The sequence below is a fragment of the Bicyclus anynana genome, chromosome 1, assembly GCF_947172395.1.
Source record: "Bicyclus anynana chromosome 1, ilBicAnyn1.1, whole genome shotgun sequence".
Taxonomy (NCBI): Eukaryota; Metazoa; Arthropoda; class Insecta; order Lepidoptera; family Nymphalidae; genus Bicyclus; species Bicyclus anynana.
The window spans coordinates 9,340,012-9,355,981 of record NC_069083.1 but is presented as its reverse complement, the minus strand read 5'-3'; positions in this window follow the sequence as shown (position 1 = coordinate 9,355,981).

Here is a 15,970-nt window from a genome sequence, read left to right as displayed (position 1 = left end):
TACGAGGAAGTTGGTCAAGCGTAAAAGACACAATTATAGGCGTGCCAGCCTGAATAATAAATTCCTTTCTCAGATATATTAATTAATTATTATGGTGTCAATTACATTATTTAGTTATACTAACGAGTAACTGCCGAGAAAATAACCTTTCATACCTCCTTGCCCACCTTGTGGTTGTAATGTATACCACTTACCTGACGTTGCAAAAGTGCTTGTAAACTAAGCTTAATTGATGAATTTTGTCTTTGAATTTGACTTTGATACTTACTCGTTTATACTTACTCGTATGATGAGCGGAACTTATGAAAAGATGTTCATGCGATTTTCAAGGATAGGTTACGCACAGCATTCATCATCATTATCATCATCATCATCATCATCATCATCATCATCATCATCATCATCATCATCATCATCATCATCATCATCATCATCATGATCATTATATCAGCCGATGGACGTCCACTGAAGGACATAGGCCTTTTGTAGGGACTTCCAAACATCACGATACTGAGCCACCTGTATCCAGCGAATCCCTGCGACTTGTTTGATGTCGTCAGTCCACCTGGTGGGGGGTCGACCAACACAGCGCTTTCTAGTGCGAGGTCGCACAGCATTGGAGCAACACAATGGTATATTATTTCGTAACATTTTACATGTAGATTATAAATTAAAAGTAGATACTACACAGGTATAAAGGCCCTAACACGCAGGTGTTGTTCGATGAATAGTTATTATCTGAAAGACTTGTAATTTGGTATGCATAGGCCACTTTTAGTAGGACCACTTTTAGTCGATCAAGGCCTTTAAGGCATTACCTACTCTACCTTGATCGACGGAACTAACAGAATAATTAATTACTAAGTATCGGTTTCGATACGATATTGACTAAGCTCCACGAAGTTTATTACTACTTGGCTTTCATGGCGTTAAACATTAAACGATTATAATATAAGCGGATATACAAGTAGCTTGTTAGTTAAATCTTACGTTTACGATTTAAGCTCAGAATAACTCTAAAACGTTATAGTAGATGATCAGGATTAGAAACTACCTTCACCCATGTTTATAGAATGGAAAATGTTTCAAATCTTATTTAAGCTGACGCCGCGCGGTTTCACTCGCACGGTTCCCGTTTCCGTAGGAATACAGGAATAATATATAGCTTATAATCTTCCTCGATAAATGGGTTATTTAACACTGTAAAAAAATTCATATTGGACCAGTAGTTCCTGAGATTAGCACGTTCAACCAAACAAACAAACAAACTCTTCAGCTTTATAACATTAATAAAGATATAGACTAAAATTGGTATTGTGGATAGATTGCCCAAAAACATCCTAGCCAAATCATTACTAACCAGCCAGGAATTTTATAAAAACATTTTAAAAGTCAATAATAATGGTTAACAATATATTAGTCAGGCAGTTTTAGGCAACATCCCGATATATATTTTTAACATATTAAATTTTTTACTTAGTAGTGGTAAAATTAGTTGCCATCCAATAAACAGATAGGTGAAGGTTGTTTCTAATTCGGTTCTTGGACTATTTGGAGCACAGAAGCGCTGATTTCAAAATAGTATTATACTCGAACGTGCACCCAAATAAAACGTGGTACCCGTCGTGTAATTAAATTAAATCCGATGAAACGTGGCTCAGATTTTAAGCTGGTACTGCGGTACACAGCTGAAAATCTGTATATCTGTATATACTATTCTAAATAGAGAACTAGATTTTGAGTATGTGTACTATTCTAGATAGAAAATTTTGAATGTGTGTATAATGTATATGTGTGTAGTAATATTAGAACCAAAGTGTATATATGTAAATTACTTTTAGAACATGCAAATACACATGATTTTGTAGAGATTAAAACAATTAAATAAAGTTTGACTCTTTTGACTACAAAGACACTATCACTAAACACACACACGAAGAACACTTTCATAGTATGTTGCTCCTCCCATATCTCCTCCCTCCTCCCTCTCTTAAAATTAAAAGTCTCTATGCCACAAAAGGAAACTATTACCATTTCAACTACTTGTAATATGAGTGTTATTGTTTAATAATAATCATTATTAATAAAGATTGGTGGCAAAACTTCGTCAGGACTATCTGTAAATACATCCCTTTATATGAAGTTGATGTAGGTATAAATAGATGTCCTTAGTGAGGTATTAAAGTTTCCAACCCTTCAGTAAGAGACAAATTGCCAGACGTCTACATTATTAAACAGAATCTCAAACGTCTTGCCTCCGCAACAGATTTCAATGAATAAATAATGCATTGTTTTCATTATATTGTAAAAATATTACAATTTTGCATAAAATATAAATGTAGATTTCTTTGTATGTTTGTTCTAGCGACACTAAACCATTCGTTCTGTTGTGATTTAACTTTAATATACATGAGTATTAAAAATAAAGTCGGTTTAAGATACGAATAACTAAAACCTTTATAGCTCCAAAGGCTTACTGTATCTAGACGAACTGAACGAAACTGATATATGAAATTATTTTTTATCTGACTTACTTTGTTTACTACGAACAACGAACAGCGGACAGAACGCTGTTCGTTTTAAGGAAGTTTTTAAGTTTTTTATTTATCCATATTAAGTTTAAAACTTTATAGGCCAGTGTTAAAATTTATCAAATCAAATAATTTATTCGCTAGATTTTTTTTTCTCTATTGTAAAGTACCAATTTGGTACTTCATAAAATTACGATCTAGCCCACTTATGTGACTAATTATTAATTTAACTTTAACCTAAACTTATAATATATTATTATTATACTAAGATAATGTCCAATAACTTAATCTTAGTCTTTCACTAACTATTATTTTGTTTTTTTTTATGTCTTTAGATCACTTTGTTCACGTGATCTTCCATGTAGCACTTAACACTACACTATCACTAGTCACTAAACACTAACTCCTATCAACTATGGTTTGGTCCGTTTAAGTCTTCTCACTGTATTCGTAACGTCGAGTAGCTGGATTGCCTCGATGTTTACGTGATGGTGAGGTTTTTGTTCATTAGCAAGAAACTTTTTTTTGAATGCTAGAATGTGGTATATGTTTTGATCTCACGCCATTGTATCAGCACGCCAAACCGGATTTGAACAGTGTGATAGGTCCAAGCTCGATAATTATAATATATTTTAATATATTTTTAATCTACCTCAACTACTAATATTATTTTGAAATAATTCTGTGGGCAGATATGAACCTACTGGAACCGTTGATGGCTCAGGGGAAATCATAAGAAAGAAATTCTGTTATTCTAACATGTTATGATTATCGTGTGTATTTCAAGATAGCACAAAGATTGGTGGAAAACTTGTGTATTAATTTATTTATTTATACTAAATTTGTATACCACAAATCAAGGAAAAACGATCAAATAGAAACATAGTACAAAAAAAGCAAATTACATGAGACCTTATCGCTTCGTATCGTTTTCATCCAGGTCATCATAGGAATCGAAAAATGCGAAAAAAGTATCTAAATTAGATACTCATAGATTCGTAGATAGATTTTAGACCGGTGGATATGACCTCTGTCTTTGATTCGTTAGCCGTAGGTTCGAATCCAGTCCGGGGCATGCACCTCCAACTTTTCATCAGTTATGTGCATTTTAAGAAATTAAATATAACGTTTCTCAAACGGTGAACGACACCTGCATCGTGAGGAACCCTGCATGTCTGAGAATTTTCTTAATTATCTACGTGAGCGAAGTCTGCCGATCCGATACCGAGACTCGTACTCAACAGTGAACTGAATATGGATTGTTAATAATATGACATGAATAAATCATGAAAAATTAATTTTATACACGATTGAATTATTTTTTTGCTACTTATTAATTTTTAATTAATAAGTAGTAAAAATATTAAGTTTGATTGAACGCTCTAATCTCAGGAGCTACTGGTCCGATTTGTAAAATTATTTTAGTGTCAGATAGCCCATTTATCGAGGAAGGCTATAGGCTATATATTACCCCCGTTTTTTACGGGAACGGGAACCACGCGGGTAAACCCGCGCAGCGTCAGCTAGTTCGTTAATAAAGCGGCAGCTCAAATAGTCTATAAAACCGTTGAGATATTCAGATTCTAAAGAGCTAAAGTGTTAGTCATTTATAAAGATTTTTCTTCCGATTCATAAAAAGTCGGAATCATTTGTGAAATACAAAATATTATGCAGGACCACGCACAAATAGTCCAATCCTGCCATCAACGATAGGTCTGAGCCTATCCCAGCTAACAGGATGGATTTATCTTCCAACCCATTCCGAGGAGTCTGCCTGCCGGCGATTCTCTGATATGGAGTTTTCCAAATTGGATTGTTTTCGTTATGATAGTTATAGTTCACCCTATTACAGGTAATATGAAGGTATATTTAAAATTGATTTTGTTATTCGGAGTCTTGAAAATTCAAAGCAAGTAGGCATCTTTATTATATAACTTCCATAAAAGGCTTTTTGTTTTCAGGTTGTGTATAAGTAAATAAAATTTAATAATTAATTTGTGTTTTCCGTTTGCACAGTTCGTCATAATAGTTGGACCCTGTAGGTGGAGATGTGACGATTTTTATTTTATACTAGCGGACGCCCGTGTCTTCATCCACCCTTAGACCTCTTTAATCCAGCCCTTACAGTAGTATCGCTGTAAAAATGGAGTAACTTCTCCTGTTTTCCCAACATTTCCCTTCACTGCTCTGCTGCTATTTATCGTAGCATGATGAAAAGATATACTATAGTATGAAGAATAATTGCACTAAGTTTCGTTAAAATCCGTCGAGTAGTTTTTGTTTACGTACGTGTATAACGTACGTAAACAAAAACTAACGTACGTGTATAACGAACCTACAGACAAACACATACACAAAAATTTAACTGATTGCATTTTTGTCATCAGTATTGACTCACTAATCATCCGCTGATAGTGATTTTGGAAATATATTTCATGTACAGAATTGACCTCTCTACAGATTTATAACAAGTATAGATACTATACTTACTTAATATATTTTTTCTTTTCAACGCATCTATTACTGTACACTAAAATATATTTTAACTAAACAAATCATAAGTTCATGAAAAGTAAAATACAATTGAACATAACAATGGCGGGTCTTCTACTCAATAAAATAAATAAAATGGTTTGACGCCTCGTATAATAATATTATGATGCGTACGTATGTAAGGTAAAATACATGCATTCAATTTGTGGACTTAAATAGATAGCTATTGAATAAAATATACATTTAGAGGCATAATTTCGTGATTGAAAAGAAGACTCTATAAACGCCTAGGGAGCAAAGTGGTATTTTGCGTTGACACTTTCTATGAATTTCCACTACGGGCTCCACAATGTGAGACTTATTTAAATGTTTCTTCGCAGCCTAAGTAATTTTAGTACTGAATTGGATACATAAAATGTACCTATACCTAATGCCTATTTATATCCACATTTGCTATTTCCCGCAGTTTGGCTCGCACAGATATGACCTCTACATTCGATTTAAAGGGCGTAGGTTCGAATCCAGTCTGGGGCATACACCTCCAACTTTACTGTTTACTCGTAGGTATGTGCATTTTAAGATATCAAATATCAAGTGTCTCAAACTACACAGGAAAAACATCGTGAAAAAAACCTGAATTTTCTTAATTCTCTTCGTGTGTGAAGTATATCCCTCTTGAGCCAGCGTGGTGTACTAGCCTAAGCCCTCTCATTCTTAAAGGAGACTCGTGCTCATCAGTGAGCCGAATATGGGTTGTTGGTGATGTCATTCAGCATTTTATTAGAGTCTACAATAATGACAAGGAAGTAGATTTTTTTATTTTACCGTAACATAATGTTGTTCTGAACATTCATTGGATCAGATGAATCTTTTACCGAAGCACAAAGTCAAGCTTTTTCTTTTATCGAATCATAAACTGTACTAATCACAAAAGTTACTTCATTAAGCGAACTACATAATTTATTTTTATCTTTATTGCAATTGTAATGGCGAGATTCGGTTAATATGAGTTCGTTATGTGAAGTTACAAACAAATTAAAATAAATAATTAGACCGTATGCTTTGATAAGATATCTACAAAAGCCTTTTAAGTGACTCATTATCAACCCATTTTCGGCTCACTGCTGAGCTCGAGTCTTCTCTTAGTACGAGAGGGGCTAGGCCAATAGTCCACCACTCTGACCCAATGCGGAAAGGCAAACTTCACACACGCAGAGGATTAAAAAAAATCTCTGGTATGCAGGTTTCCTCACGATGTTTTTCCGTCACCGTTTGAGACACTTGATATTTAATTTCTTAAAATGCTCACAACTGAAAAGTTGGAGATGCATGCCCCGGACCGGATTCGAACCCACACCCTTCGGAATCGGAGGCAGAGATCATTACCACTGGCTCTTTTAAGTGACTACTAGAAAGTATTTTTACATAAACGAATAGGTCCCCGATTTTCTCCAAAGCTGGAAAATGGACCGAATCGGCTAGAGTTTTCGTTATTTCAATGCATGTTTTCAGGGAAGGATTTAATAAATACCAGCAGATGTCCAGCAGCGAGGTCGCCCGCTTTGAACTTTCTGATCCTTCTAACTTTTAATAACAGACTTTTATTACCAGATTATACGTGACCATTTATTTAATACCCTTAATAGATAGATATGTGCCATTGTGGACTTCTTTGTAGAGCTATAGTATATCAGCGTTTTTGGTGATTTTGACAGTTTCAGATACTTTTCAACAAATTTCGTCATATCTCATGTGATTTACGCAATGCCTTGACAAGTCATATACTTCCTCATGTATCAGAATATTTGTTGGTGACTGCTTGAAAATACGTTAATAAGTATGCCCGACTAGGTTCGAACCCATACGGGGCCCTTGGTCATGAGCTGGTTCTTGCAACGCGGCTCGATCGAAACTGCTAGTTTTAGCCGTGTTTCATAATCAATTAATATGAATAACACTCACGGTAGTTTAAACATTCTAAAAATTTTTTAGAAAAAAAAGCTATCAAAAAACAACCCGAACCCTGGACTCGAACTCAGGGCCATGAATGTTCCTAAGTCAGATAGGCTAACAACTGGAACAAAGAAGCAATTGATATTTATTGTTTATAAACAATATTACAAAACAATAGATCAAAAATACAAGCAAACAACGATATATTTTTCTTGTTCGTTATCACAACAAACGTGCAAGTTACGAGATTGTTTTGATACAGCCGCTCCCTCTCTGAGATAGCTTTTTGGACGTCTGTGTGCATAGTAGGATAGTTTTATTTATACGATACTAGCGACACCCGCGACTTCGTCCGCGTGGAAATCAATGTAATGTAAACTTTCAAGCCCTATTTCACCACTTTAGGTGTTGATTTTTAAAAATTTTTGAATTCCATTGTATTTCGTATTTTTTTATGATTTATAAACAAATTTTTAAAACTGGAACTCTAAAAATTAAGGACTTTCCATACAAACTTTCAACCCCTATTTCACCCCCTTCTTATTTTATTTTCGCAATAAAAATTATCCTTTAACCTTCTCCGTATTATGGTCTTAAACTGTGCCAAGTTTCATTTGAATTCATTCAGTTGTTTCAGTGTGATGCCCGGATCACAAAAAAACACAGACAAAATATAGGTAATTCCAAAGGTGCTAAAATTCTAAATGTCGCGTCACAGAAAACGTAAAAGTAAGTTGTTTTTATATTGTGTATAGATCCTTCACGAGACGGATTGACGACATCACGCGGGTTGCAGGGAGCCGCTGTTTGCTGGCGGTTCGAGTCCGTGGTGTTCGGAAGTCTGAAAGAAGAAAAAGCAGTGGATCGGCTAACGTTGGGGATGAAAATGATATTATTTACGTAGTCATATGTTGTAGTACGTAGTACCTACATGACGTTTTATATATAAATGTGAAAACGGTAAACTCGTTAAAAGTTGGTAAACTTCCTGATTTCTAAGCTTACAACGAAGTATAACAGCGTAATCGTTAGCAAATCCATTTTGGCTTATGAAGTTCTTTGTGTAAAAGTTATTTTTATTTACTTTCTTACCATTGTACAGAAACTTTGTTACAAACAAGTTGTAATCGCCGCAGTCGACATTCCTGTTTACACAGGCGCTACTTCTCATGAACTTGTAATATTTTACGTAAACTGCTATAAAGGAAAAAGTTTACGTAAAATATTACTGTATGATTTTGTAGTTAGTGTTTCAGTTATACTTCATTAGCTCTACACTTCTTTTTGACAGCCGCGTGGCGCAGTGGGTTCGATCGTCACAACTGGAAAATATTTGTGTGACGAACATGATTTTCCAATGTCTGTGTGTATTTATACATTATATAAGTATTTATATATACTTAGTATATAAAAGTATATGAATATTATAATATCAACTATCTTAGTACCATAACACAAGCTACTCTGTGTGCTTACTTTGGGGCTAGATGTGTATTGTTTAAGTATATATATTCACTTTATTTATTTATTTTCAAACCGTGAATATGAAACCATGTATTTTTGCAGGATAAAAAACATCCTATATTTTACTCAGTAATCTCTTTCTACCTTACAGTGAAAGTCTTAATAAAATCAGTTAAGTGCTGTAAATATAAATCGAGATATTGCCATGAGCAATTTCAGCCATAATCTTCTTCATATTGTCTAGAGGGAGAGAGAAGAAAATGAAAATCACAACTTACACTTTGGCATTTTTTATTGTATTCTCAGGAGTTCAGGAGTACTGCAGGTATTAAGATGCACTAAGTAAATTGAATGACCTAAGCTCGATGAGGACTGGAGGTAATAAAGTTCATCTAAATGAAGGCGTGTCGATAGACGCGCGCTTGGGTTTCAATATCGCGTTTAAAATTGTTTGTTGTAAGTAAATATAATTCCACTTTTACTACACTTAGATATAATATAATCTAAAAATCTCTTTGAATAAAGATCTCTTTGAAAAAAAAATATTTTTAAACGTAGTCACAGTTATATTGCTATGCTAGGTTTAAAGTAATTTCATAGCCTCAATAGCTCAACGGTAAGAGCGGATGGACTCATTACCAACGAGTGGTGGTTCGGTCCCCGCCCCGTTGGTCTATTTGTCGTACCCCACTTGACATATTATAAAAGATATGACAAATATTTTTCTTTCTGTCACCTATGGTTTTTGAAGTTGTGTTTTTTTTTTTTTTTGGGGTTATGAATATAGTTATAACGAGAATATTAAATTAAATTACATACATTAACATAATAAAATAACGGCACTGAAATTATGCTGAAATATAAACATTTTACGCATGTAATATTATTCGGGGAATCTCTTAGTTAGATAATAAAGGAATATTTGGAAATTCAACGTATTTGGTACACAATCAGTTCAAAGGCCCTGTTGAGAACAAAGGCTCGGATGTAAACAGACGGATGGGAAAACGCACAATGAGGGTTTAACAGTGATCCCTAACTGATCCACAAGTACGCTTACCTTTTGTACTCAATGTCCACACGTGTTATGTTTTTTGGTAGTAAGAGGTTATAATGTCCCTTATAACACATTTGCTCGTCAATAATCTCTTATTTCACCATTTTCAATATTGTAATGTATCTCATTACGAATGCCGTGCCGTAAATCATAATTTTATGAATAAAATTAACTTTGTGAGATAAAATATAATAAATATACATTTAATTATTTCATTTTAATAATTTTGACAATAAATGATAATCATTTATAATTAACAGAAACACAAAGATATTAATTTAATTTATGAGAAATACTGGCTGTTTTTAGTGCATTTGGCTAAGGCTAAAAAAAAACGCTGGTACACGCACTTCGCTATCTGTGCCAAAATTTCTAGCGTATCAAAATGTCATCGTATGGAAAACAGGCAAAGATGCAAATTTTTTTTCAGAAAGTGTGTTCAAAGTGTGTGTTTCCTCGTAAATGTGTTATAAAACGTCGTGTGACATACTTTGATAGTTACAGCCTCTGCTTCCTTACTATACAGTAAGTGCAAGTGATGATGAATTACGCGCACCGACCGGAACATTTTGAACAAGAATAAAATCGTACCTGATTTCATCATAATCAAGTCTTAAATTTTGAATACCGGAAGACAATTGTATGGCTGTTTACTGTACTAAGAAGTATACACCTACCTGCCATCACTCAAGATCATCGCATCTGAACCGAAACGTCTTACAAAGTCAATAAAAATGTTTCGAAATTGCATCCCGATTACGAAAAGTCTATTTTCTCTGTATTTGTGTACCATGTATAATTACAAAAATTTGCTTTCAAGGTAAAATGTAGCTTAATATGGTACCCTGGCCATGATAACCAAAAGCGTATAATATATTCTGTGATAACGAGTCAATTGAAACACATACACTCGTAGCATAAGTGCTACGCCGAAATATACATAAATAATAAAAATACATACTTATACTGCTAATTCACAACCCTTCCTTTTGGTTTCGCCGTTCGCCGGTAGCTGGGTACAAAGTGAGAGAGATTATTGTCCAAGATAAGGTAAGGGATTCTCTACATTTTTTTATTCAGTAGAGTGAGATTGCACAGTAAACAAGCAGCAGTGCAGTTTCAAGTAACAACGTCGCAGCCGAGACTCGGTAACCTTACACTAGCACTTGATTAACAGTTGTATGATATAAAAATCACACCAAATAGAGCAGTTTACTAGGAAGAAAATGCATTTCTTTTATTTTTTTTTCATTATTGAGGTTTAGTGAATGGAAAAATCATCAACATTATTAGTATACTATCATTTGTTTGACTAGCATAATCTAAACTAACTATAACTACTTATAGACTTTAACTTGTATGCGTGCGTATCTAGCTAACTGCGTGTGTGTGGGATAGCGATATGCATGCCTCGATGCATGCGTGCGAGGGTACATGCGTGCGTATGTGTCTACATGCATGATAATACTAAACAAGAGAACAGTGTAATAATTATTATTTTGAATAGTTCAATACTTGTATTAACTACAATCCTTCGTGAACTAAAGTCTTTGCTCTTAACCTCATCATCAGTTTCTGATTTAATATTATTAGAAATCACCTTTGGAATTCACCAATATTATAAAGGTCTACTTTGGGCCACGTTTGCCCAGTACATGCTTCACATTTTGGAGGCAGCTGAAAGTGTACTAGAAAAATATGGTAATTGACTTCCGTGTTTCGAAAATCATTTGTTCCTTTTCCCTTTTGTAACGCAACAGAAGACTTTAAAAGTGAGTGAGTTTGCGAAACTAGATAATTTTTCAAGCGGCTGTTTTAAAAGTTTCGTAAGAGTTTCCAAATTGTACCCTCTTGTCCTCCCTCGTCAGGATTAATGGTTTCCTGCTTCCCCGGCTCAACAGGATCTGTATTGTTAACTTGTTTCTTTGTTTACTTACCTTACCTAATACCTATAGTAGACCTTCATACCACGATTAGCAAAATCTTCACGATAGGGAATATTCCACATATCCTATGCATGTGATTAGAATTAAGGCCAAACATTTTTCGTTATATTCGTCATTGGCACGTATTCACATTCATAAGAATATTATGTTTCATTGACTCAGTTTAAATTATGAATTTAAGTTAAGTATTAAAAAGTGACTACAATAATATAAACTCAATTTAAAAAATATTTAAAATCATACTAATCCTACTAATTTCTCATAATTAATATATATTTATTGTAACTAAAAAAAAGAATTGAAACCTATCAACATTTTTAATTAATTCTAATTTTGTAGGTAATAGGTATTGACGCTGCTTTTACGTTCAAAGATTAAATGGTTGGCTTTATTAGCTAATAATTAACAGTTACGGCCAACATAGCAAAATATTTGCCAATATAAGTCAACTAATTTGTAAAGTAATTAATTTCACAAAATAGACGCAATAACAGGGGCGGCGACGGCTTGATTAATTTGAATAATTCTACAAGAACCTGTAAGGAGGCATTTACGGAAACATTTTGGAGAAATACTAAATGTTGTTACATGCCTACTAATTTATAATGCTTAACAAAAGGAAAATGAAAAGTAGATGAAAACTGAATATTCTACACAAATTATGCATAATCACATTTTATTCACAGGTATATTACTGAAACAAAATGCAAAAGATTATGCGGATTTTTTTTTATTCTTTACAAGTTAGACCTTGAGTACAATCTCACTTGATTGTAAGTGATGATGCAATTTAAGATGGAAACGGATTAATTTGTTAAGAGGAGGAATAAAATCCACACGACTTTCGGTTTCTACACGACATCGTACCGGAGCGCTCAATCGTTTGGCGGTACGTCTTTGCCGTTAGGGTGGTAGCCAAGGTCGAAGCCTGGACCTGGACCAGTTAAGAAAACTTCAATCAGCCCAGCCGAGGATCGAACCCAGGACCTCCGTCTTGTAAATCCATCGAAAAAAGAATAAATGTTACCACGGACTTTCTCTTTGGTTGCTGTATAATGTATATTATTTTTGACTACGAAAGGAGGGAAGTAAGGAATGCGGAAGGAAAAAAGGAAGGGAAGGGAGTTTACAAAAACACCATCATATAAAAGCATGTACCTATCTACATATAATAATAACGTTTAAAAAATAAGTACAAACTAAATTCCACACCCTAAGATAATTTTACTAAAAATTTCTTGGAAAAAAGAAAAACTTTCATAGCCAGATCCAGGAAATACAAATAGGTACCTACTTATGTAGATATATACAAGTATCTTGCAACAAAGTATCGAATAGTGTGGCTAGATTTCGTTGAGTTTGCCGCTTTAGGTACCCACTTAATATTCTTGAATCGGGTTTCCAATAACTGAAGCGCTTTGAATATAAAAATGTTACCGTTGAATGTAACAGGTTCAGCAACGAACAGCTATTGAAGCCTTTCGTCCAGGCTGAATCTTCTTAATATTATTCAAAGCTTAGATAAATAAAAGTAAGTAAATATCTTCAAAAGCCATATTAAAAAAAACAACATCCTAGGATTTACTTAATATTGTAAATGTAAAAATTATAAATTATAGTAAGTGTTTACATACACTGAAAGACGTGAATTGTACATTGGCTCCTTGAAAGGAATTCCAAACACCGCGGTCTTTAACCACCAGCAGTCAGCTCGTTTGATGTCGACGGTCCACGGGGTCGACCAACACCACGTTTTTCGGTGCGGGTTTGACATTTCAGCACCATCGGACCTCAAATTTCATCTGCTCTTCGGGCTATGTGCCCCGCCATTTGCAATTTCAGGTGTCCGGATTGTGCGGATGGACATAAAGGCTTTTCTGTCAAATCTGGGTGACATTTATTTGTTTATAACATATAAGTGAAAATTTTGAAAATCCCCGAAGGTCATTAAATTATTATTTACATTTGCGATCAAGTCGTCAATATTCTCTTTCAGTGCGAGACCCCACTCGAGTACCTATACTTGCAGACGTTCGGTTGTTCTTTCCCACTTTCAACTCCTAGAACTTTTAAACGGCTACAAACATATGTAAGATATGTAAGATTCGCACATAAGTCACCTTTCATACAAAAAAAACTAAATTGAAATTGCGTCATCCGTTCGGGAGCTATGGTGCCACAGACAGACTGACAGACAGACAGTCAGACACGTCAAACTTATAACACGCCTCTCTTTGCGTCGGGGGTTAATAATACACTAGCCGACACCCCGTGGTTTTACCAGCGTAGTTCTCGTTCCCATGGGAATACGCGGATAAAATATAAGTTAAAAAACGCACTAATAATGTGGCTTTCTATTCAGGTATATTTCAGGGATATTCAGGTTTCAAAATTGCTTTGTAGATTCGGAGATTACGTACCTATAGCACTACAAACTCAACATAACATATTATTATTAAATTGAAAAAAAATAAACAAAAAAAATTAGAATAGGCAGACCTTGTCGCTTAGCGTCGTTGGTGTTTCGCGTACAATGACAAAACAAATCAATTATTTGATAACTATAATGTTCCGCAAAGTAACACCTGCTTCTATTCAATAATGATAACACAAACAAAATGTGAATGTTGCAAAGCTAACAAAAAATTTCAAAGCAAAGGCATACAAGTCTCCAGGGCGCAAACATGCGGGGCACGTTTTTGAGCTAGTCTCACGTGACTTGTCGCACTTTCGTAGGGCTGCGACCCGTGCATTGATCCCAGTAGAAATTTTTAACTTTACAAACCTGATATAGTATTACAAGTTCCTCGATTACAGGTGGTATTAGCATTCATTATTTATGTTATTATGGAGTTATATCAGTGTTGGTATAAATAAAAGGGGATTTGATGACTTGAGCTCAGTTGTTTGTAAGGCAGCGTAGACACCGTCACGCTGCCAGTCGCGTTTGTGATTTTGTGCAATAAATGTTTTGTGTTGTAATTATTGTTTATCTTAAATTGTTTAGTGTGGGCATGGAGAACGTGTCGGGCAGAGAAGGTGAGTGTTAATGCATTCAGAAAGGATCTTTTAAACCTACTCCCAAGGTCACAAGCCCTGGGACTTGATCGGCGTGTTTCCTCTACCACAAAATAATGGTACAATCACTGTCGCTGTTACCCGTCACTTCATAAAGGTAATTAGTTAGGATAATCTGCTTATGGCTAACTATCGTTGGGGGTGCGAATCTGCTATTTTGCACTCGTCGACGAACTTTTCGCCTAGAACCATCTTATAACACGTCTTTAGTTTGACGATGCCAAAACTAAAATGTACATTCAATTTTGTAACTCAATATAAAACTTTAAACCATATCACAAAGCTATTCATTTCTACAGGTCGTTTGTTAATGTGCATCACCACACGGGTAAACCGTGCTACAATGATTTTTTTATTTATTTTTAAATAGTTCTATTTTCATTGGCCACTAAAATTCAGGTTTCCATAAAAGAGACAACACCTAGGAGGCCACACCGAGACTAACTCTAGGAGACCACGCCGATACAAAATCAAGGAGGATGCCTTTCAATATTTATGAAAAATAACAAAACCGGTAAATATTTCATAAATGAACAATTCAACGAATTAATTTTCAATGTTCAAATTGAGACTTAATGTTTTCTTAAGAGACTCCTCATTTCGAGCTTTTTATAGACAAAACTCGAAGAGTAGGTAACCCACGTTACACTTCCCAAGACCTACTAGGCTATTCTGTAACGATATTTTTATAACTCGCAAGTGCGAGTATCGAATTCACCTCTATCTCTCTCTGTTTAACAGGATACCATAGAATGAGAAAGATAGCGTTGAATACGAAACTCGCACTTGCGAGTTATGCAAAACATCGTTATAGAATCCCCGAGCTGTAATGGATCTGAAACTACGCAAGCACTCGTTCTAAGTAATTTTTACATGACACCACAGATATTTAAGCGAGAGATCCTGCACTCGATTCCTGACTTAGAATTTTATAATAGAATTTTTTAGTTCCGTATCTGGATAAATAAGAATAAAACCGGCCAAGTTCGTGTTGGGCCACGAGCAGTGTAGGTTTTCGTAGATTAAGTAAGTGTAAGTACCTACATAAGGGATTAAAGTGCTACTTAAATAAAGTAGACCGTAATGCACGAAAATACCACAATGGGATGGACGATAAAAAATTCGTCCCCACTTTAGGTACATGTAGGGGAGGTACCCAAAACAATATTTTTTAAGATTTTATTTTACGACTTTTTCATATTTTTAATGTACATAATCGTGCTAATTTACAGCTATAGTAATAATCTCTGCGCTTAACTGCGGATAGACGAACAAACGGACATGGCATGAAACGGATGTGGACTACGGAACCCTAAAAAGAGGCTCATATTTATACATGATGTACATGGAAGTTTATAAATTAAATATACGACCAAAAGGAAAAGAAAACACCGCAGTAATTTGTGTTTGGTACAAAAATAGAAGAACGAGATGAAACAATTACATTT